At 46.2% G+C, this 23643-nt stretch overlaps 1 long non-coding RNA gene across 1 annotated transcript; it reads left to right on the forward strand.

Annotated features, from left to right (window-relative positions):
* The first annotated feature begins 1081 nt into the window (after positions 1–1081).
* On the forward strand, positions 1082–21785 carry LOC120094704 (uncharacterized). The gene is made up of 3 exons (XR_005489198.2): positions 1082–2943; positions 13039–13108; positions 19267–21785. It is a non-coding gene; the product is annotated as an uncharacterized LOC120094704 (long non-coding RNA).
* The last annotated feature ends 1858 nt before the right edge of the window (positions 21786–23643 follow it).

Here is a 23643-nt window from a genome sequence, read left to right on the forward strand (position 1 = left end):
TACTTTTGGGGTCTCGAGCCCCTTCAAGCTCTTCCAGTTCTTTCTCTGATTCCTTCAACGGGGGTCCTATTCTCAGTTCAGTGGTTTGCTGCTGGCATTCGCCTCTGTATTTGCTGTATTCTGGCTGTGTCTCTCAGGAGCGATCTACATCCGGCTCCTGTTGGTCTGCACTTCTTTGCTTCATCCATCTTGTCTAATTGGGTGGCTGTATATGTATGGGCCACATGTGGGGCAGGCTCTGAATGGGTTGAACCCCATTTTTAATAGGGTTATTTGTCTCCCTGCGGTCTAACTTCGTGAGTTCTTTGTATATTTTGGATATGAGCCCTCTATCAGTTGTAGGATTGGTAGAGCATGTGGTTTTTAATAAGAGACCTAAAGGTAAATTTGGTGGTTCCTAGTGATGGTTCTCATTTACTCAGAGGAAAGATGTATTTGACCCTTCCTGGCAATGAAAACAAGATTTATTTTTTCAGTATATAGTGCCTAGAATACCAAAGCAAGTAACAATAGTGGATTTAAGAAACTGTCTTAGATTGTTCTCCATCCATCCATCCATCCATCCATCCACCATCATTTATTCATCTACTCATTCACAGCACCTACCCACCTGTCTGTCTACTTCCCTATCCTTTCATTTACATATGAAAGTATTCCATTCATCCACCCGCCTACCCAGCTGACCACGTATCCACTTACAGCACCTACCAAGCCATTGATCTATCTACCCACTCATCAATATATCTGCCCATCCTTTATGTAATCTTGAGTGTAGTCATTCATTCATTCACTCACCATTTATTCATCTGTTATCCGTCCACTTTCCCACTCACCTATTATCTATTCATCCATCGTCTATCCATCTACTATCCATCCAAACATCCATTATCCAACCATCACCCATCTATCCATCTGTCCATCTACCCACCCACACACGCATCTGTCCTTCCTTCCTTCCTTCCTTCCTTCCTTCCTTCCTTCCTTCCTTCCTTCCTCTCTTTATTCCACACTTATCAATCTACTTACCCAATCATTATCCTTTCCCTTTGGCAGGCCAGCTGAGACCATCTGCCTTTGGACAGGACCCAAGAAGAGCCTAACTAGAAGTTGTGAAGTTGCCCATAATCTCTGAGGAGCTTCAAGCACTCCCATACAGCCATCCTGTTTAGAATATCCTTGACCAGGGGAAATGGGGCCATAGAAAGCCCCCCTTGGGGGTTGGGGATTTAGCTCAGTGGTAGAGCGCTTGCCTAGGAAGCGCAAGGCCCTGGGTTTGGTCCCCAGCTCCGGAAAAAAAAAGAAAAGAAAAAAAAAAGAAAGCCCCCCTTTCTCTCTTCTCACTAACATTATCTTTGTAGACTCTGCCTAGTCCTGCCTCTATTTTCTCTTCAGGCATTTTGAACTTTTGAAGAATGCCTCATGTGTGCACAGAGGTTAGTCCCCTGAGGCCAACACACCACCTTCCAGTGCTTGCCTTAGCTACCAACCATAGTGCCTCAGACTTTACGAATGTTTAAGGGGCAGTTATAGTCTCCCTGGCTGCCAACAGGGGTTTCCATAGGAAGGTCTGACTGCTATGTATGTTAGATGAGAAAAATCCTTCAAGAGCGTATTCAGAGAGCTGTGTGGGTCTGGGTATTAGGACTCCTCACCATGGGAGCCTTTGGTATAGAGAGACCCACAGTAGATGTGGGCAGGGGCAAAGGTGGTGTGGTAAGGAGAATGTCCCAGACAGAGGCACAAGTCTACCCCTCAATGCTATGAGTTCTGCTTGGTGCCTAGACTTCATCTCAAGAGTCCTGCCTGCTTGCCTGTTGCAAAGAGTCCAAGTAAACTGTTCTCACCACCAGCCTGCTTCAGACGCCAGCTGCATTCATCCGTCAGGAAAAAGGAGGCCAAGTTCTAGCCTTGGGCCTACAGGTCCCCCCACCAGCTACATGTCATCAGCAGGTTCTTCCCGTTTCCTGACATCTTGGACTGGTGGTCTCTCCCCACTCTCCTTAACCCAGATGATGAAGGATTTTGCTCAGTAATTGGCAATGTTGTTAGTATAAGAATTTCCCCCAGAATGCAGGTTTATTATTGCTGTTGTTCTTCTTGTTGTCAAGACAGACTTTAGCTGTGTAAACACAGATGGTCCCTTAAGCCCTGAGACTGCAGTTGTGTGCAATTGCACCCAGCAAAAGGAAAGAATTCACCTATGGCATGGCTCTGGGTTCCTCAAGCTGGAGTATTTCCAAGCAAGCACTTTCATTTTTAACGTCTGCAGTTCTATGGATGGAACCCTGGGCCCTGTGCACGGGCACAGCCATGTTGTCACTGAGTCACACCCCCAGTCCTCAGGGCTCAAAGACAATGGGGGGGGGGCGGTAGAGCATGAAGAGGAGTAGTTATAAGGTCTGTGTACCAGAATCACCTCTCTCTCAGGGTCCTTGGATACTTCTGGATAATCTGGGAGGTACCAGTTAATTTCTTTAGAGGACTTGGAAAAAAAAAAATCCAAGACTGTCTACAGAAATAAGAGCAGTTTAAGTTTACCCCACCCCCAAGGAAAAGATATGCAAAGTGAGGGTGAGCCTACAGACAGCCATGGGTACCTCGTGCCTAGCCTTGGGCTCTCAGCCCAGGTGCCCAAGGGCTGTGTCTGGATGATAGCTTTAGTTCTTGCCTGGTGTGCTTTTGGGAAACAGTGACATTGATAACACCTTTAGAGTCATGGAGAGTTTTAGATGGCGCTGCAAAGATACTCAGTTAGGAGAGGGAAGTCTAAAAATAGTTCCCAGAGAGGGCTCTTGAGGCCATCTCCCCTGTTTTCCCTATCTGTGTCGGACAGAGCAGCTGAGTACAGTCATCCTCCCGGAGCAGGAGTGAAGATGCTGTGTGGTAGACTGGGAAAGGGTCCAGAGACAGGACCTAGAGCTGGAGGCCAGATCAAGTGAAGAGGTGCAGTGCCCTGTGGGGAGCAGGGGTGAGGGGGTGCAATACCTGTGGGGAGCAGGGGTGAGGGGGTGCAATACCTGTGGGGAGCAGGGGTGAGGGGGTGCAATACCTGTGGGGAGCAGGGGTGAGGGGGTGTAGTGCCTGTGAGGAGCAGGGGTGAGGGGGTGTAGTGCCTGTGAGGAGCAGGGGTGAGGGGAAACAGTGCCCCGTGGAAAGCAGGGGTGAGGAGGTGCAATACCTGTGGGGAGCAGGGGTGAGGGGTACAATACCTGTGGGGAGCAGGGGTGAGGGGGTGCAATACCTGTGGGGAGCAGGGGTGAGGGGGTGTAGTGCCTGTGAGGAGCAGGGGTGAGGGGAAACAGTGCCCCGTGGAAAGCAGGGGTGAGGAGGTGCAGTGTCCCATGGGGAGCAAGGATGAGGAGGTACAGTGCCCTATGGGGAGCAGGGGTGAGGAAGGGAAAATGGTAATGACATCAAAACACCCTCTGTGTCTGTTCTCTGACCCCGGAGAGGATAGAGTTGTACCTTGGCTGTGCTCTTGAGACTAGACCATGACTTCCTGCATGTCAACCTCCCAGAATGGGCAGCTAGGCTTCAGACGGTCAGGGCATTGGCCCCATGTGGGTTTGAGGGAGGAAGACTGACAGCCACTGCTGCTAGCAGATCGCACAGCCCTCAGAACCCGGAAGAATAATGACTCATGAGACAGCTGGCTCTGGGGACAGTTCGGAGCAGGTGGAGGCCTGCCTGGTTTCCATCAATCACCCACTGTTACACCGGGTCATGAAAGAAGGAACAGAGGCAGGCTAGGTGGGTAGCAAAGGCCTTCTGTAAGGAAAGGAGTAGTTAATTCTATCCATGGACTCAGCAGCTTTGAATAGATGGATTATTCTTCCAGTTTTAGGAATCAATAGACGGGGTGGGGGGGAACAGGCAAAAAGAGATTGACCCACCATAGCATGCTTTTTAGTATAGAGTTTGTTGGGACTTGAACCTGGGTGTGTCTAATTCCCCATAGTTAGGAGGGAAGTGTGAAAAATTACAGTTGGCTCTTTTTGTCTGTCCTCAGTGAAAGCCAGAGAGTATCCTCAGCTCACTGTCCTGAGCAATTTTGTCAACTTGATATAAGTTAGAGTTAACTTGGGAAAATATCTCTTTCAGATTGCCTTCAGGCACATCTGTAGGGCATTTTCTTGCTTAATGATTGATGTGGGAAGGGGCTATGTCACCCCTGGGTAGGTAATCCCTGGTGCTATAAGAGAACAGACTAGCCAGTGAGCAGCACTGGTCTAAAGAGTTTGTCTCCAGATTTCTGCCTTGACTTCCCGTCTTGGCTTCCCTTGATGATGGATAGGCTGTAACCTGTATGCTGAACAGTCAAATACACCCCTTCCTCCCCAAGTGGCTTTTAGTCAGGTTTTTTTTTTAAACATTCTTTTTTTTTATTTTTTTAAAAGATTTATTTATTTATCATAGATGAGTACACTGTAGTTGTCTTCAGCTGTGCCAGAAGAGGGCATCAGATTCTATTAGAGATGGTTGTGAGCCACCATGTGGTTGCTGGGATTTGAACTCAGGACCTCTGGAAGAGCAGTCAGTGCTCTTAACCGCTGAGCCATCTCTCCAGCTCCCTAGTCAGGGTTTTATCACAGCAATAGAAACCAAATTAGGACACTCACAATGGCCAATGACTCTTGCAGTCTCTAAGTTCAGAGAAAGTCAGTGGAGGGTTGATCCTGCCCATGGGTCAGCCTCACAGGGCCTGATTTGGAGCATCCCTGTAGTCTTTCCTTGGCTTAGAGCAGAAAGATGCATCCCCCAAGTCCGGATTTTCACTGGGTATCTGGTTGCCCTAGCTTGGAATCTGAGCCGGTCCATTTTTCCACTGGTGAATTAGTGGAACAGTCCAGCCTTAAGAAGGAGCACCTCTGACCAGTCTGTGAATGGGCTCAGAGGAGTGCTGGGCTCAGGTGAGCTGCACAGGGTGGGGAGAGTGCTGGCTAGAAACTGACCTGCTCTTGTCTCACTGCCCCCTTCTCAGCTTGGGAACCTGCAGCGAGGCTGCTCGCCTTTCCCTGCCTGCTGAACGGTGGGAATTTGCTTCCGTGGTAGATTATATTTTCCCGAGATGGTTTGAATTACCTTGCCGTCCATTCACTTAATTAGGCTGAGGCTGGTGTCTATTGTGTCCAGCAGGCCTTCCTGCATGAATAAATAGTAACATGTTTGTTTTCCTGTAGGTGGGGTTCATTTTTAAAATGCTGGATTGGCACAAAGAGGAGAGAGTATGGGAGTGGGGGCAGGGGTTGTGAAGTCATGGGATAAGAGGTTAGAGGCGAAGTTTTACTTCCCTGAGCCAGCCCCGTAATCTTTCCTGTTCTTTTTGTACAACGTATTCAGAACACCCTCTGTTCTCACCTGTCTCTAGCTGGTGTGTGTGTGTGTGTGTGTGTGTGTGTGTGTGTGTGTGTGTGTGTCTGTCTGTCTGTCTGTCTGTCTATGTTTCTGTACTTCTCCTGGGAATCTAGGCACTTCCTGCTTCAGCACTGTTTGCTTAACCTTCTACCTGCTCATTTTACTGTAGTTTTCCATCTGACCCTTCAGCCTTCTGCCCTGTTCTTCTCTAGCTCTTGGCTACCCCAAAGCAACAAGGAACTTGATAAATAAGCCACAATACAGTCTTGCTCTAAAATATTATGCAGCCAAGAAAAACAAAAGAACTCAGAGATCTTAGAGTGGCTTATCAAGAGACACTATAAAAAAAGGAAGTAGTATAAACCACTTGCACTTTTAAAAAGGCTTTTCAACCTAGGTACACAGCATTTCTGGAAACATCTGAAAGATCTCTGAATAATGGTTGTTTCTAGAGAAAGGGAGTGGAGGCCAGATTTAGAAAGAGATCTGCATTTGTATGTTTTAAACATTTACATTCTCTCTCTCTCTTTCTCTCTCTCTCTCTCTCTCTCTCTCTCTCTCTCTCTCTCTCTCCCTCCCTCTCCCTCTCCCTCTCTCCCTCCCTCCCCACCTCTCTCTGTGTGTGTTATTGTAACAAGCATGTGTGTGGAGGTCAAAGGACAAGTTTCAAAGGACAAGTTTTGGGAGTTTGTTGTCTCCTTCTACTGTGTGGGTCTGACTCAGGTTGTCAGGCTTGGCAGGGACAACCTTTACCCCTTGATTCATCTCACTGGCCCTTTTTATATTGAAATTTTATAGCATATTTTTGTAGCTATGTGTATTTTTAAATCATTACAGACATATACCACTTTTGTAACCAAGGCTGATTTATAAGATGAAAATATGAAATTTGAAGATATGCTAGGAGACAGTACATGCTTAACCCCATGGTGAAACAGTGATTGGGAGCTAGCTGGCCTAGAGGAGTCAGGCTTATGTTATAGTCCCACTAAACTGCCAGGGAATTGTTGGGAATTGACTTTATCTTTCTAAACCTCAGTTCCCCAGTTTGTGAAATGGGATAGGAACGGCTGCTGCTCTCTGAGATATGGAAGCTTATACTTTACCGTGAAGACTGTTACTTAAGAATGTCACTGTATGGGCTTGCTTTAACATCTCCACAAAATTTTGCATGAGATGCAGATTCTGCAGATCATTTAGGGCAATTTTTAAGAGCAGATGTCCCAATCCTCTTTTTAGAAAGACAGGGTCACTGAGAAGAGCTCTGCATCTGAGATAGGTAGGAAAGTCCACCGAGGAGTCTCCTAGACTGAGTCTTGGGTGCTGGCGTTAGGGGAGCAGCCGAGGCTGCTCTGTGAGGCCTCACCCTCTGGTCCTGAGAACCGCTGAGGCCTGAGTGAGTGGAGAAAGCATGGAGAATATAGGCGAGGCCTGTAGAGCAGTCAGGCCGGGGATGTGTCCTCTCCGGGGTGATGAACAGTGACAAAGAGGCTGGTACTGAGTTATTTAGGACCTTGAAGGCTGCATCAGGCACTTCAGAGTCGTCTCTATGGGCAGTGGGAGGCATGAAAATGGGACAAAAGCAGTGCTTCTCAACCTGTGGGTCATGACCCCTTTGAGGGTTGAGTGACCCTTTCACGGGGATGGGGTGTTGCCTAAGACCATGGGGAAACACAGATATTTACACTATGATTTACAACAGTAGCAAAATTATAGTTGTAAAGTAGCAGTGAAAATAATTATATAGTTGGGGGTTCACCACATAAGGAAGCGTATTAAAGGGTCACAGCATTAGGAAGGTTGAGAAACACTGGGCTAAAGGAATGGCTGAGGCTTCTAGCAGTGTCACAACGGCCTGCAAATCTAGGGGTACAAAACCACCATTTGTCATGATCAAAGTTCCGTGTGTCAGGAACTTGGACTTGCTAGGGTGTGGCTGCAGATGGTTGTCTCTGCTCCCCAGGGTCTTGTGGTACCTCAGTGGCTGTGTCTGGGCTCCCCTGGGGCTGTCTGTGTTTACATGCACTGCTGGCAGGCAGCCGAGTCTTCAGCTGGGCTTCTCTGACAGAACATATCATCTGGGGTTCACCAGGTACTCTAGTTCCTCACAGCATGGTAGATGCACTCTATGGGTAAGTCAGTCAAGGTGGTTATAAAGCACCTCCTCAGACAGTTCTAGAAGTCTGGTAGCAGCTTATCTGCAGATCCTCTCATCAGAGCAATCACAAGGTCTTGACTGAGTAGAAGGGCAGAGAATGTAGAGATCACTCCTTAATGGAGGAACAGTGGTATCAGAGACACTGGGACCAATTTTGCAAAATGTGGTCTGCTGCAAAGAAGGGTGTGGGGAAAGCCAGGCACTGCAAATTAACCAATATTTGTCAGAATTTGCTCCATGGTAGACTCTGAAATAGGGGGTACAGTGATGAGCAAAACTAGACATAGTTTGAACTTCCTAGAGATGACGGCTGGAGGAGTAGACACTGACCTGCCACGCCTGCAGTGTAGACTGATGTGGTAGGTCCTTGAGAGGAACTTGGGGCTCTGAGTTCGTAGACTCTTGCTTTTACAGTCAGAGAGTGGAGGAAAGGGTTCCCTGAGGTTATCTGAGCTGAGAAGAAAGGGATGTAGAAGCAGAGTAAGTAGCATCAGGGGAAGAAGGTGGGCTCTATCCCAAGACAGGACGGAATCATATTGAATGATTGTGTAGTCCTGAGTAGAGAGGAGCGTGACTACAGAGCTCTCGTCCATCATTAGCTGGATTCCTTCTTTCTCCACTGTTTATAACATCTGGTTGACCATACTTTCCTGAAAGAAGCCACAGCTTTGCACCAAACAAATGAAGATGAGAATATGGGAGATGAGGTGGAGCAGAAGCCTCCCTTTCTGGTTCCAACTATAGACAGTGGTTCACAGGTCAACGGAAGTTAACAGCTGATGTGGGAGTCACTCTACAGCAATCTGGAAGTTAGTCTTGGGATCCAAGCAACATACCTACCTCATTGCTTTTCCTTGCTGGACTTGGGGGGAATCCAAGGAAGCATTGACACCCTCGTCACTATGGAAATCAAATGGAGAATATTTATAGCCAGGAAAGTGTTAGAAGGAAAGTCCATCTTGACCAAGTTGGTCATAGAAGCATGAAGATATCTTGATGTTATTGCTAATAGCAATGGATCAGGTGATAAACACTGACTTGGGTGGGTTGCAAAAGTGAGAAAAGGTTCCAGGTACTTTCCCAATCCCAACAACGAACCCAGATGATTATTCAGTGCACATAGCACTTGACTAGGTCTCTGCAGATGCCTCCTCTACCAACAGTCTGTGTAGCAGAGAGAGAGAGTGTATAGTGCTTAGCAACCATCTCCACAAAGATCGTCAAGGGTTTCTGGTTGTGCAACTTGCCTTTTCTGTTGACAGCAATGACAGGGACTCAACTGCTCCCAACTGCAGTTCTTGTTCATTCAAAAGTAGCCACAGTATTTGGGAGTTTACAGTTTTCAATAGCAATGTGATTCAATGAGGTAGCCAGTGTTGTGATGCTTATAGAAGTTTTCTTGAGTCTCTCACTCCTGAGAAGCATTGGCCTTCATTTGGTAATACTTGGATACCTTTCTCCAAAGTGTCCTGGGTAGAGAACTGAAGAGTCTTTCCATGTTCTGAGATAATGTTTGCTGCATATCCCTTCCTCTTTGAGAAAGGAGTGTCTGAAAGGTCACCACAACCTCTGTCCGGTGTAAAAGGAAGGGCATACCAATTCTGTCTGTGTTTTCTCTTCCCTGGAGAGAGTGTCCAACTTCATCAGCGTATCAGGCCAGTGCTGTGGCCACTCCCGTTTGAGCATCTCTATCATAGTTGGATACAGAATGTCTTCAATGTGGTTCTCCTCCTCCCAAATACTCATTATTCCATTTGTGATCAGCTCCATGACACTGGGTTGCAGAGGGACTTCCCATAGAGACATGCTGTTCCACCAAAACCTGGCAACATGCTCCAGGATCTGAAGGGCAGAATGATCATGGTGGTTTGTGTTTTCTCAGCCAACCTCAAGCCACACAGGACATGGATAGGCACCTTTCTTTAAAATTTTCACAAAACTTGAGTGCTTTCTGCTGTTGGTGCTGGGTGGAGCTGGCTTCCATCACAACTGTCCTTGCTTCCCCCAGTTTCCCACTTAGTGTGTTTATTTGTACCAACTCCATGTTGGTGCCAGGAACACCACTCTCATCCCAGAGCACAAGGCATGCACGGATCCCTTAGTAGGACCACATTGATCCCAGGCCATGCCAGGCTGGTAATCCTCCAGCATTTTTTTTTTATTAACTTGAGTATTTCTTATATACATTTCAAGTGTTATTCCCTTTCCCGGTTTCCGGAAAAACATCCCCCTCCCCCCTCCTCTTCCTTATGGGTGTTCCCCTCCCAACCCTCCCCCCATTGCCACCCTCCCCCCATAGTCTAGTTCACTGGGGGTTCAGTCTTAGCAGGACCCAGGGCTTCTCCTTCCACTGGTGCTCTTACTAGGATATTCATTGCTACCTATGGGGTCAGAGTCCAGGGTCAGTCCATGTATAGTCTTTAGGTAGTGGCTTAGTCCCTGGAAGCTCTAGTTGCTTGACATTGTTGTACTTTTGGGGTCTCGAGCACCTTCAAGCTCTTCCAATTCTTTCTCTGATTCCTTCAACGGGGGACCTATTCTCAGTTCAGTGGTTTGCTGCTGGCATTCGCCTCTGTATTTGCTGTATTCTGGCTGTGTCTCTCAGGAGCGATCTACATCCGGCTCCTGTTGGTCTGCACTTCTTTGCTTCATCCATCTTGTCTAATTGGGTGGCTGTATATGTATGGGCCACATGTGGGGCAGGCTCTGAATGGGTGTTCCTTTAGTCTCTGTTTTAATCTTTGCCTCTCCCTTCCCTGCCAAGGGTATTCTTTTTCCTCATTTAAAGAATCCTCCAGCATTTTTTACAGGGATAGCTTCAAGCCAGAATAGCGGTATGTATTTATTTTGTTCACACATAGACAAGTTTTGTTTTGTTTCTTTTGTTTCTTTTCTTTTTCTTTCTTCCTTCCTTCCTTCCTTTCTTTCTCTTTCTTTCTCTCTTTCTTCTTCTTCTTCTTCTTCTTCTTCTTCTTCTTCTTCTTCTTCTTCTTCTTCTTCTTCTTCTTCTTCTTCTTCTTCTTCTTCGTCTTCTTCTTCTTCTTTTTTGTTTTTTTGCTTAGCATGAAATCAGACCATTTGAAGGCAGAATTGATAGTCATCTCCTCAAGAGAGAGAAGCAGACAGTGGAAAGAGGTTTTCTGGAACTTCCATTGGCTAAGAGCTGGAAAGACTGGGATTGGTCAGCTAGTAGGAGGGGTAGGATGCCAATAGATCAGAGCCCAAAACACCCAGGAGAACGTGGAGGTACTGTGAGGAGTCTCTAGCCAGAGGAATGATAACCAGATTGAAAACTAGAAAGCAACCCTAATCAGACCATTGTCTTGATTTAGTCTGATGACCCTATTTCCACATAAGCACAGGTTCTGAGCATATATTGGGACTTTAGTCTTTAGTACTGTGGGGTAAGGATCCAATTCAATCCACTGTCACATAAAGGGATGACTACTTCAAGGCACATATGTATTACTGACAAGGGGCTAGGGGATATGACCCTGAAAGATGACAGTAGGAGGCAAAACATCCTAGCTGGGCAGAGCAGCAAAGACAGGAAGACATGGGGAAGATTCCAGACCCAGGAGAAACAATAGACACTCTTGGGATCCCTACTAGTTTGCAAATATCACATTAGATGTTATATGAACCCCTTATCTGTTAGATGCTATGTGAATAATTCCACAGTGTTATATCCCCAGGTTATAGAGAAAGCATGATATGAGTTAGGAAGCAACTGTCACAAAGCAAGACTGCAGTGTGGCTCCATGGTAGGGACAAGAATCCAGACCAGTGCCCCATGTCTAGTGATTTACCTAAAGCAATGGACTGAAATTACTCACAGGTGGAAGAATGTTTGGAGGATCAGACATGTTTTTAGCTGTGCCTAATACCATTGCAAAATGACCAACAGAGAGAGATATTTGAGAGAGATCTTGGGATAGCCTTTGAATGCTCACAGACATGGTGGCTGAGACTATGGGATTATAGTTCATTGTTGCACTTGCCTTCTTTAGTCCTTATACTGGGACAAGCCTTTCTCTCATGAGAAAAGTACCTATCTGTTTCCTATGTGGTGGTAAGGAAACTGTGACCTTAAGAGAATTAGGATGACCAGAAAGTCCTGACTCAGTTGCCCCTGTGCTTTGTCCATCTGTCCATCCCCATCTACTGCCTCCTGAGTCCTTATAAATACTAGGTGAAAAGGATGCACCTTTCAAGCGCCTTCGGATGTGGTGGAATGTGGCCTCTCTGCTTCAGGCTTTAGATGTAAAATGTTCCCCCAATTCTTATGTATTGAAGTAGGGATTCTGGGAAGTGACTGGATCATGAGGGCACTAACCTAATGGATTAATCCATCAATGATTTCATAATTGAATGGCATTATTGCAAGGTGGTGGGAAGTAGGAGGCAGGGCCTAGTTGGAGGTAAAATGTCACTGGATGTGATGGTTGGTCTTGTCTGTCAGCTTGACGGGGCTGAGAATCACCTTGGAGATATAACCACTGGTCAAGTTTGTTTCTGAGAGCCTTCCAGAGAAGTTAACCCAGGTAGAAAAAAAATCACTTTGAATATGGGTGGTATTTTCCAGGGATTCAATAAGAAGGGAAAGGGGAAGAAGCTGAATGATTGACAGCATTCACTTCTTTTGCTTCCTGACCGAGGACACGTTATTAGCTGCCACACAGTTCAGTCAGCACAACTAGACCTGTGCCTCCCCTGCCACTATGATCATGTCTCTTCAACTGCAAGCCAGAACCTTAAACTGATTTTGTTGGGCACTCTGGTACTGAGATGAGGAAAGTAATTCAGAAACTGGGTGCACCCTTGAAGGATGTACCTTTTCCCTGGCACCCCATCTTTGTGTCACCTCCTAAAGGGCAAGAAGGAAGAGCCAGGCATGATGGTGGACATGAAGAAGCCAGCTTTCCTCTGCTCTTCTCTGTTCCAGTGTCTCAAGTCTTGCCTCCAGCTCACCACAATGGAATGGACTGACCACAGACCAAAAACATCAAATATGTGATCTGGGAGAGAGAGGGAGAGAGAGAGAGAGAGAGAGAGAGAGAGAGAGAGAGAGAGAGAGAGAGAGAGAGAGAGAGAGGAGAGACAGAGAGACAGAGAGACATAGAGAGAGAGTCAGAGACAGACAGAGATAGACAGAGACAGACAGAGATAGACAGAGACAGAGACAGAGAAAGAAGGTATGTTTCTCTACATTGTTGGGGGTTTATGTATTTTTGTCATGGCAATGAAAAACTACATGTAGCACAAATACTGTGCTGTTTCAGCTTGTGTCCTCCCTCCTACTGTGTGTCTATGGTTGTGTCAGATTTGCCCCTCAGTTTTCTCATGTAGACACTGACATACTACTTAACTCACAGGGTTGAGGTGTTGTTGACTGAGACTACAGACATGTCTGTTAGTTAATATCAGAGTGCTGGATATCTATGGGAGTTATTGAATCCGATCAGTACATTTAGGACTCTTCATAGGGTTAAGTAAGACAGTATCTACCACTCTCTCTTTCCCAGATGGAATCTTCCAGACCAGTGGTTCTCAATGTTCCTAATGCTGAGACCCTTCAGTACAGTTCCTCATGTGGTAAGTCCCAACTATAAAATTATTTTCATTGCTACTTCTGTAATTTTGCAACTTTTATAAATTATAACCCAAAATATCTGTGTTTTACAATGGTCTTAGGCAACCCCTGTGAAAGGATCATTGACCTCCTAAAGGTGTAGAGACCCACAGGTTGAGAACCACTGCTATAGACTAGTCATAGCTATGGTCTATGAGCAAAATATTCTCAACCTTCTGTTTTGTATAGTATGTGAAGGAAAGGGTGATTTTTACATTTATTTATTTATTTTATTTTTTTTTATTTTATTTTTTTTCCCCAGAGCTGGGGACCGAACCCAGGGCCTTGCGGTTGCTAGGCAAGCGCTCTACCACTGAGCTAAATTCCCCAACCCTATTTTTATTTTTTTAAATTAATACTTTAAATTTGTAATTATGTGTATATATATGTGTGTGTGAGTATGTGTGTGTGTGTGTGTGTGTGTGTGTGTGTGTGAGAGAGAGAGAGAGAGAGAGAGAGAGAGAGAGAGAGAGAGAGAGAGAGACTATACATAAGTGTAGGAGTCTGAAGAGACTAGAAGAATTAACTAGAGTTACAGGTTGTGAGCTGAGCCCCCTGATGTGGGTACTGGCAACCAAACTGCAGGTCCTCTGCAAGAGCAGAAAGTACTCTTAATCACTGAACCAGCCCCAACTTTTACATTTAAACCATTGACGAGAAGAATAGTATTTAATGGCACATGGAAATAATATGAAATTCAAATCTTCATGTCCATAAATATGGAGTGTTATTAGAATGCAGTCATGTATATTGCTTGATGCCTGTGGCGACTTCCGCCCTGGTCCTTTATTGTATGTGGTTCCTGTCCACGCCAATATAACAAAACCAGGTGATCAGAACTTCCAGTGAACCCCAGTCCTGTGGCATCGTTGGACTGTGTCCATGACTCTCAAATCGCTGGGCCTGTGATAAGTTCCTGCAGATCTGCTTTCTATAAGAACATCAGCCAAATCTGTTCTTCCTTAGACAGTGCTGACAGAACCCTTGAGAGAGAGAGCCCTTGTGCCCAAGGCAAAGAGAAAGGCTCACCCCTTTAGGGTAGCTGCAGCTGTCTGAGTCCAGAGCCACAAATCCCACCCTGCCTGCCGCACTGGAGCTACTGAAGTTGCCTGTGTGTCAGCTGGCAGAGGGTTTTGCCTGGTGACAGGTCTCCTATTTAAATATAATCACCTTTTTATATCCTCAGAGCTCTCTGAATGCCTCTCCCCACCCAGAGCTTTCCCCGATGATTGAAAAGAGCTAATCCAACAAATGGCATTATCTCCTCTGAATGGACCCCGTTTATCACCTGGACAAGCCCAGAAACTTCAACCCCAAGCTTCTCTTTGTTGTAGCAACAGGGAGTGCGGGTGGGCGGGGAAGGATGTGCTTAGCACCGGAATGGGGCAAGAAGAAGAAGGAGGCTGTGGAATGCTCTTTAGGGGAGACCTTTAGAAGGGGAGTCAGCTTCACTTTGCCAGACCAGGCTGGAGCAGAGTCCTTGCAGCCCTCAGAGTGACAGGTGTCAGTCACACTGATCTTGCAGTGTTCTGAAGCTGAACTGAGTATTCTAGAAAGTTATTTTTTTCCTGAACTATAACAAGGGAAGAAAAAAATTTGAAGGAAGATAGATTTTTCTTTGTTTTCAAATTCTTTATGTTAAAAGTTTCTTAATTTCTTAATTAGCAACTAGTTTCTTAAGTTAGTTTAGTGACCAGAAAAGAAAAAAAATAAATAAAAAGAAAAGAAGTAGGACAAGCCAGGCATGGTAGTGCACACCTGTAATCCCAGCACTTGGTTGGTAGGGGTATGAGGGTCAGGGGTTCAAAACCAGCCTTGGCTATGTGAGGTCTTGTCTCAAAAACAAACCTCAAAACTCCAGAAATTAAAAAAAAATTAATGAGGAGGAATGAAAAAAGGAATAGGAAAAAAGGAAGAGGGAAGGTCTAAAGAGGGGGAAAATAAATGCATGAAGGAATTTCTTTTTTTTTCTCTCTTTGGTGAGGGGATTGAACCTTGGTGCATGCTAGGCAGAAGCTCTGCTATGTCATGTGTGTGTGATCCCGCATGGCTTTCTAATTGCTTTATTTGCAATGTTCCCGCCCCCCCTCATGAATCATGTTGCTTTTGAGAAAAGAACCCAGGTTATAGTAGCATGGTTACTCATGAGTAGCAGAATTGGCATAAAACTTCTGAGGTGCAAAGGGAATTGTTAGTTCCATTAACCAGACCAACAGTGAGCAGAGTAGTGACCAACGGGGGCAACTAGGGACATAGAAGAGACGGGGGCTCGGAATCCCTGACTTTATGGGGATGGTCTTTCTGCACTTCATGCACTGGTCTTTCTGACATCTTTATCTCAGGGAAGTTCTGCCCTTTTCTCCTGGAGTTGAATCCAGGAAGTCTCGAGGAAGCATTGGCCTTCCTTGGCTCATGAGCTCATCTTGTACTCTGGGAAACAAAATTTCAGAGTTGGTTGCTTTAGTAGAATCCAACTGGCTTTGTGTGGGAGGAAGATGACCCTGGAGGACAGAGGGTGCATTTCTAGAAGTAGTTTGAGGTGTCCCAGGCAGACAGAATAAGAGACACCCATCTAAGCCTTCCCTTTTTGAACAGCCTTCCTCTCATCTTGATTCTGGGTAGAGACACACAGGGATACTGTGAGCCATTTTCCTTCCAGGCTACCATTCTTTGTTCAAAAATTGTCTTCAGGCTGGGATCGCCTAAAAACAGCCTTTCCCAGAGTGTACTCCCTCTTACATCCCCTATAGATCAAGAACCTTCTTTTTGTTTTACACAAAGGCCGTCTGAATCTTAGATTTGTTCCCCTTTTCTAGAAAGTTGTGTGCATGAATATACAAGGCCCAGCCTTTGAGCATCCAGTTGGACGATTTCCACTACTGTGACAAAATACCCAAGAGCAATCCTCTTAAAAGGCTTTGTTTTGGCCCACAGTTTCAGATGTTAGTTTATGAGTTGTTTGGCCCCATTAGTTTTGGGCTTGGGGCCATTAGCACCCTGAAGTGTTCAAGACTCAAAGAGAGGCAGAGAAGAAGGGGATGGCATGCCAAGATTGCCTTAAAGGGCTTTCAATGCCCTTACGTCTTTCCCCTAGGCCTACCTCCTAAAGATTCTTCCACCTCCATGAAGGCTCCCATGTCTGTATTAAAAGCTTGAAGACATTCTAGAGACTTAAAAGAAGGTTTTGAAAGTCTTGAACTCAGCAAAAGAACCAGGTTCTGGCTGCCCACACTTGTGCCTGTCAACAAACTTGAGTCTGTTCTGTGTCTTATAAGGGGATGTGACAATTTCAAATAACTGATGAGAAACCAAAAGCACACACACACACACACACACACACACACGCAAATAAACAAATATACATATATATGAATGAAATAAAAGAAGGAAGGGACATATGAGAGGGAGGGGGTCTCTACAGGGAAGAGACCAGGTACAAGAGAGGGTAATAGAATATATGTGTCAGGAAACAGAAGTGTGGGGTTAGCAGCAAAGCGGGGGATGAGAGAGCTGAGGGGAGATGAGTAAGAAAATGGAATGGTGGATGTGTATACACGTGTCACAACAAAACCCACTTCTTCGTTAAAGTGATTTTTCAAATGAGTTTTTTTTTTTTAAAACAGGGTTTCTCTACATAATCCAAGCTGACCTTGAACTTGGAATCTTCCTGCTCTCACCTCTTGAGTGTGTTGGATTACAGGCATTCACTTCATGCCCCCTCAGTGATGGGGGTGTACTGTGCAGCCCCTTCCTCAGCACTGAGTGCTGATGCCCACTTCATTGCTAGCAGCTGGCCAGGTTGCTACTGCAGCAGCCTGTGGGGAGAAGGGGAGGGTGTGGCAGGGCTCTGCTGATGCTCTGGGTTTCTCTCCCAAGACCCGTTCTCATGCCCAGAGCAGTCTCTCGGCTCAGCCCATGGGGCCATGGGGCTCTGATTCCAGTTTCTTTTTTCGTAGTTTTCAGGATTTCCCAGCTCTGGTCTCTTGGGGTTTGTGTGTATGTAGCCTGGGAGTATAGAGTGGGGCAAGGGCTCAGGGAGAGAGAGTTGAGTGGAGTGGGTGGTAATATTTTCCAGCTCTTTCTCTAAAGTGTCTGCCTTCCCCTAATGGACACGGAAGTGAGCCAGCCGCTGACTGTGCTGGCCGTGAGATTGGCTACTGCTTACATCATCTGCGCAGCCAGACTGGGGACAGGATGGGGGGGAGGCGGGGAAGAAACTGAGTAGGGATTAATCCATCCCTGAGGGAATTGGTGGACAAAGGCAGTGGTGATCAGGTAACCTTTTTCCCAAGCACATGTCTTGGGGAGGTGGAGGAGAGCCAGGGAGTGACATTAGTACACGCATGGGGTACTTCTTATTTGCTTCACTATTTGCCAACATCTGAGGTCCATTGCATGCCACTCTATGTAGCTCTATTCTGTTAGCTTGGCTTGGGGGTTGAGACTATATTATGAAGAATTATCTATCTTGAGTGACATTGAGTGGCCCGACATTAGAAGCTTTCTTGGCATGTGGTCGTTATTGCATAGATTAGGTTCTACATGAGGAATCGTCTCCATGGTTGGAGATGGTGACAGTATTCCTTTATCATGGCCCCATAGTCTGAAGAACTGTATCAAGGAAGAAGACATCTCTGATCTCAGCTTGGGGGCTTAAGTGTTCTGATAGGCTGATGGAGCACTTCGACAGACATAGACATAAGACTCACTTATTCTACCTCATGTATGCTCACTCCTCCTACCCCAGGAGGACTTGGGCAGCCATAGGGTTTCCAGAAGGTGGAAGGCATTGTTGCTTTGGAGAACACTCCATTATTGCTCAAGAAAACTACAAAGCAGCTTGCATTCAGGAGATGGTCTCTCTCTCTCTCTCTCTCTCTCTCTCTCTCTCTCTCTCTGTGTGTGTGTGTGTGTGTGTGTGTGTGTGTGTGTGTGTACACTGGTGGAGGCCAGAAATTGATGTGTTTTTTTTTAGATAAGATCTCAAACTAAACTTAAAGCTTAATAATTCACCTAGCATGTAGCATGGCTGGTCAGGAAGCCCCAGGGACCCTCCTGCTTCTGCCTTCACAGCACCTTCCTGATCTTGACTTTTGAGGTGGGTACTAGGGATGGTACTCAGGTCCTTGTGCTAATGGGGCAAGCACTTTGCTAGATGAGCCACCTCAGTTGCTCCACAACTATTTGCTGTCAGTGCTATTATCTTCATCGGGAGGCAAAACTCCTGAAAATCTCCCAAAGCAAAAAACAAAACAAAACAAAACGAAAACAGCAACAATGAAAATCCCTTGCAGCTGGCCTGACCCAGCTTTTTACCAAGTCATAGCTCGCCCTCTGCTTCTCTTTTCCTCTTGGGCTCATTCCCTACTTGCCTCTTTCCCACTGTGATTTCTGAGGGATATGGATCTATGATAGTCAACAAAAAAGGTCAAAGTAGCGCTTCCCACTATTCCATTGCTAATGAGAAAAAAAAAATCAATCTGTTCCTCTTACTTTGTGCTGGGCCCCACAGATACATCATCTTTCACCCTTGTAATCCTTGTTCAATCCTGGGCACGGGGTGGGTGGTCAATCTGTTCCTGAAAATATTGTACCTAAATATCAGAAGGAACTGTAGATTCGATGGGGCTCTGTTGGGTGTCATCTTGGGGAGGTGTCATAAAGCTCAGGGGATTGACCCTGGACTAGGATGGATGTATTCAAAGGACCGCTCCATTCTGACTCTGTCATCTCAGAACCAAGTTACTGGGCGGAGTTTCAAGGGCAGCTTGGATTCAAACCCGTTGAATCCACTGGCCTTCATGTCCCATCCTAAGTGCTGTGTTTTGCTTTCTCGGCAACTGGCAGTGAAGTAGAACTCGATGAGGGAGACTTAGAAAAGGAGCAAATAATGACTAATAAACCAAGGGAATCTAGTCTACCAAATTATGCTAAATGATCTAATTACAAAGCAGGGAAGAAAATGAGAGGGGTAGGGAGGTAGAAGATAGAGAAACCACTCAAGCAGAGAGGTCAAAATAGATATACCTTTATTAATAGGGAAAGTCCTGTTACCTACCCCTTCCCTCTGCTCAACGAATTGTGGTTTTCATTTTTTTTTTTTTTTGTTTTTTTCTTTCAGAAAATCTGAGAGGGAGAGCGATGGCTAATGACTCCTACACCTACAGATGTTTCAGCAGGCTCTGTTGTCTGGTCCTTCAGATTCATTTGTTTGTTTGCTTTTGGAGACAGGGTTTCTCTTTGGAGTCCTGGCTGTCCTGGAACTTGCTGTGTAGACCAGGCTGGCCTCAAACTTCCTGAATACTTGGATTAAGGGCATGTATCACCATGCCTGGCCTGTCTGATTCGTCTGTATCTGCCTCGTAAGGACATCAATGGCACCAGCTGCTGAACTCAGGATGCCAAGATACATAACCTGATTTTATTTAGTCATCGGCCAAGTTCTTCTGGAGCTGAGAGGTGCTCAACCGATAGCTGGAGGAGCTCTCCCTCTATTCCCTGAGTCAGATGCCCTGGTGAGCAGGGACAGTCTCTGAAATGTGTGGAGAATCCAGGCTTTGCAGCGGCTTGTATATGCAGATTTTGTGGATGTATGTGTGTGCACACTTGGTGTGTGTCTAGAGGCAACATTGTGCCATGAACTTGGCTGTACTTCCTCCACGCAGGAGATGGGATCTTGGCCTTGGCAGCGAGTGGGCGTACGTGTGGACTTGAGTCACAGTAGGCTCAGAATCTGGGCTCAAGCATCTGAAGGCCTGTCACCTGCAAGGCTCATTATAGAAGGGGCCAGGTGCTTGGAGTGTGCCCAAAGCCATACTGACTGTGCTGTCATGAGTTTGAATAGTATTCCTGTGAGAGCTATAAATAACAACTCTGAGCCCAAAGCCAGGGTTTTAGAAAGCCATCCTTAAATGCACAGTGCTTTACAGTCCCTGCTGTCCCTTCCCTGGGTGACTCAGCTCTCTAACCCAGTAGGCCCAGCCTGATCCAGTAACCTTCAGGCTTGGCTAAAAAAGGATAGAGCCAAAGCTGGTCTCAAGAACCCCAGTGATCCCATCATCCAGTTACCATGTGAGGTTTTGCTACTTTTTTTTTTTTTTGCCTCTGTTCCCTAGCGGAGACATGGATGAACAGGTCCTGTACCAAGAGGCAAGGGCACAGACGTTCCTAATTGGTTGATTCTCGGAAGCCTATTCTATGCATTTGGGATCACAAAAGGTTCTCCCATCCTCAGAATGGATTGGCTCAGATCCCATTCCCTCTAATCTCCAGTGTCCTGAAGCCACAGCACTCAGTCTTGGGAGTGGAAATCCCAGGATAAGGTCCTGCTAAAAGTATGTTTTCCCCCTCACTCTCAGATGTTTGGGCCAGTAGGAGAAATAGAAATGAAGATAATTTTCACTTTGGCTTAAGAAATGACTACTCGAGGTCTGGAGAGATGGCCTAGTGGTTAAAAGTACTAGCTGTTCTTCCAAAGAATCCAGGTTTGATTCTCAGCAGACTACAACAGTGTATAACTACAGTTCCAGGGGATCTGACTCTCTCTGGCCTTCGTGGGTACCAGGCATGTATGTGACTCGCAGACATACAAGCAGACAAAACAAACCATGTGCATAGAATAAATAATTAAAAAAAAAAGCACCCACGTCTAGTGCCTCAAATGGCTGAATAGAGTATCAGATGGCAATAGGCTTAAACCTGGAGGTAAAGGTATCGTGGGAGGCAGTGAGCTAGACACAGAGCTAGATATTGGATTCTCTCAGCCCCACCCTCCACACCCGTGCCTGCTTTCTTTCTCCAAGTCTTTACTAGGCTCTTAGGACAACACTGTCTGAAGGAACAGCTGAAGGTTCAGAGGGTGCATGGAAAGGCCAAAGGGTTTTTTTTTCATTTTCTTCTTTTCTTTTTTAAGACTTCCAGGAGTGTGCAGAGTGCTGGCTTGGCCTTTTAGCCACATGCCTTACCCCCGCTTGGAGCTCAGCGGTGTTTTTATGCCAAGGCCCATACACCTGGCTGTTCAAGCAGAAGGAAAAAAAAATCCATCATTCAGGGTTGTTTTAAAAATAGTGTAACTCTTTGATTAAATGGCCAAACAGCCCTGAGTCAAGGTTTCTTTGCTCTAGCCTGTGATTTGTTCAACTGACCTAATTTTAGTATAGGGCTCTAAATCTAAGAGGAATGCAATGAGGGTAACGATTCCTTAAATTGGTCATGAAGTGTTGTCATTCAACATGCATCGATTAAGCCTGTGTGTGTGTGTTTGCATACATGTGTTTCCTTATATGTGTATCCTCAAAAGCCTTCAGCTGCAATAACACTTTATGATGCTGTCACCTAAATTCTGGGTACATGTTGTCCTATGCTGACACTAATAAACAATCCTACACACACAGACATACATATAAACATAACACACACACACACACACACACACACACACACACACACACACACACACACTTCCTTGTACTCCAAACCCATAGGGACCAACTTTATAAAGGACAGAGAACAGAATGTCTTAGTCACTCTCTACCTCAAGTCATGGCCTCTCTGCCTGCCGTGGCCTGGCTTTGGTGGATTCTGAGAACTTCCTCTATACACTCACCCAGGCTTGGGAAGTTTCTAGTTCTCTGCTGCTTCTTTCTGATCTTTATAGTCCCAGAAGACTGAGGTATCTTTCATATCATGTTCTGAAACACTCTTTTTTTTTTTTTTTTTTTTTTTAGTTTTTTCCGGAGCTGGGGATCGAACCCAGGGCCTTGCGCGTTCTGAAACACTCTTAACCAACCACATCCTTTTTGAGTGCTCAAAATAAGGCAGACTGTACTCTCTTCATAGGTGTGGATCTGTGGCATCTGTAGGACAGATGCCGAGACCCCTGCATGGTTTGGGAGGAAACTGACCAGTAGACGTGAAAAGATTTGCAAGTTTGCAGAGGTATGAAGTAGCCATGTGGCCATTTCTTATCCATAGCTGATATAATGGTTACATAAAAGGTGCAGACAAAACCCACAAGGCTGTCAGTCAGGACCAGAGCCCTGGGGTGGTGCTAAGGCTGGGGACAAGCTGATCTTTTTGTGTATCTGTTGCTGACTGCTACACTTAGGGCAGCATTATTTGGCTCAGTTTCCAGCAGCTTCTTCTTTTTTGAAACCTACACACTGCTTTGGAATTCATAGACCTAGCTGGCTTGCCTTAATGTCACTTGCTCTCGAAGTTTGCAGCTACCAGGCAGGAGAATCCCAGATCCACCAGTCCTTCCCTGCTTCCAAAGATGCAGGAAGTTTGTTTGGTAGAAGTCCAGTCTTGAGGGTCTGTTTTCCCTTCCTGATTGAGAGAGGTCCCTTTTGATGGGCTGCAAAGTTAACCTTGGGCACCCCACACTGTACTCGCTTATCCCATCACACACACACAACACACACACACACACACACACACACACACACACACACACACACACACACACACACCCCTTGTCATTTGACAGGGTCTCCCACAGCCCCGAGGACACAAAGCTTCCATGCCGCTGGTTAGAGCTGGAAGGAAGACAAGTATACACGAGTATTCTATTGCTCAAACAAAAAGGACTGTGTGCATGCACATGGAAGACCGATGGCCTCTGGCCAACGAGACATAATTGTGACCTGACAGACTTGTAAGATGGCCTGCTCACGTGTATCCCAGCCTAGGCCGAGGTCACGGTGCACATGACAAGCCTGGGAAAGGGAAGTCTGGCATAAAGAAAATTTAAATTAGCAGGGAACAGGAGAGAGAGACAGAGAGAGAGAGAGAGAGAGAGAGAGAGAGAGAGAGAGAGAGAGAGAGAGAGAGAGAGAGAGGCAGGCAGAGACAGAAAGACACAGAGACACAGAGACACGGAGAAAATTTCCATCTTTCCAACCAACCCCCAACTTCCCTGAGTCAGAAGAGCCCACAGCATGGGACAGCCCTGGACAGCTGCCCCTGCACTGCCCATGCCCTGTAACTAGAGCTGGTACTTGCAGAAGCTTCCTGACAGCTGTGGAGATAAGGGGGCAGGGCCTCTAAAGATTGGATAACCTATGTTGGCGCCCATCTGGGGTGGGGGTGGGGCAACTGAGCCCATACATTTCTTAAGCCAGTGGATGGGAGTGGGAAAAGATGGGGCCAGGTGCCAGCCACTGCTCATGGCGGTCGATTTGGGGAGCTCTCCGTTAAACCTGCATGTGTCCCCACCGACCTTCCATTGTGAGTGGGATCCTTTACAAAGGTAAGGGAGGCTCAGTGTGTTCCCTTAGACTATTTCTCCTCACCATTTACCTCTGTCATCACAGAAACCAGAAAAACAAAACAAAACAACAGCAAAACATATGTTGGGGCTCTGGGTCAGGCAGGGGTCTAGATCCTGTGGTCAACCGACCTTTCCACTCCCAGGACATTGGCCCTTACTCCTGCCCCAGGCCTTCCCTCCAAGGGTAGCCTTGCCTTTCTTCCTACCTGAGTTTCTTCAACCCTAGGA

Source organism: Rattus norvegicus, chromosome 9 (assembly GCF_036323735.1).
Source record: "Rattus norvegicus strain BN/NHsdMcwi chromosome 9, GRCr8, whole genome shotgun sequence".
Classification (NCBI taxonomy): Eukaryota; Metazoa; Chordata; class Mammalia; order Rodentia; family Muridae; genus Rattus; species Rattus norvegicus.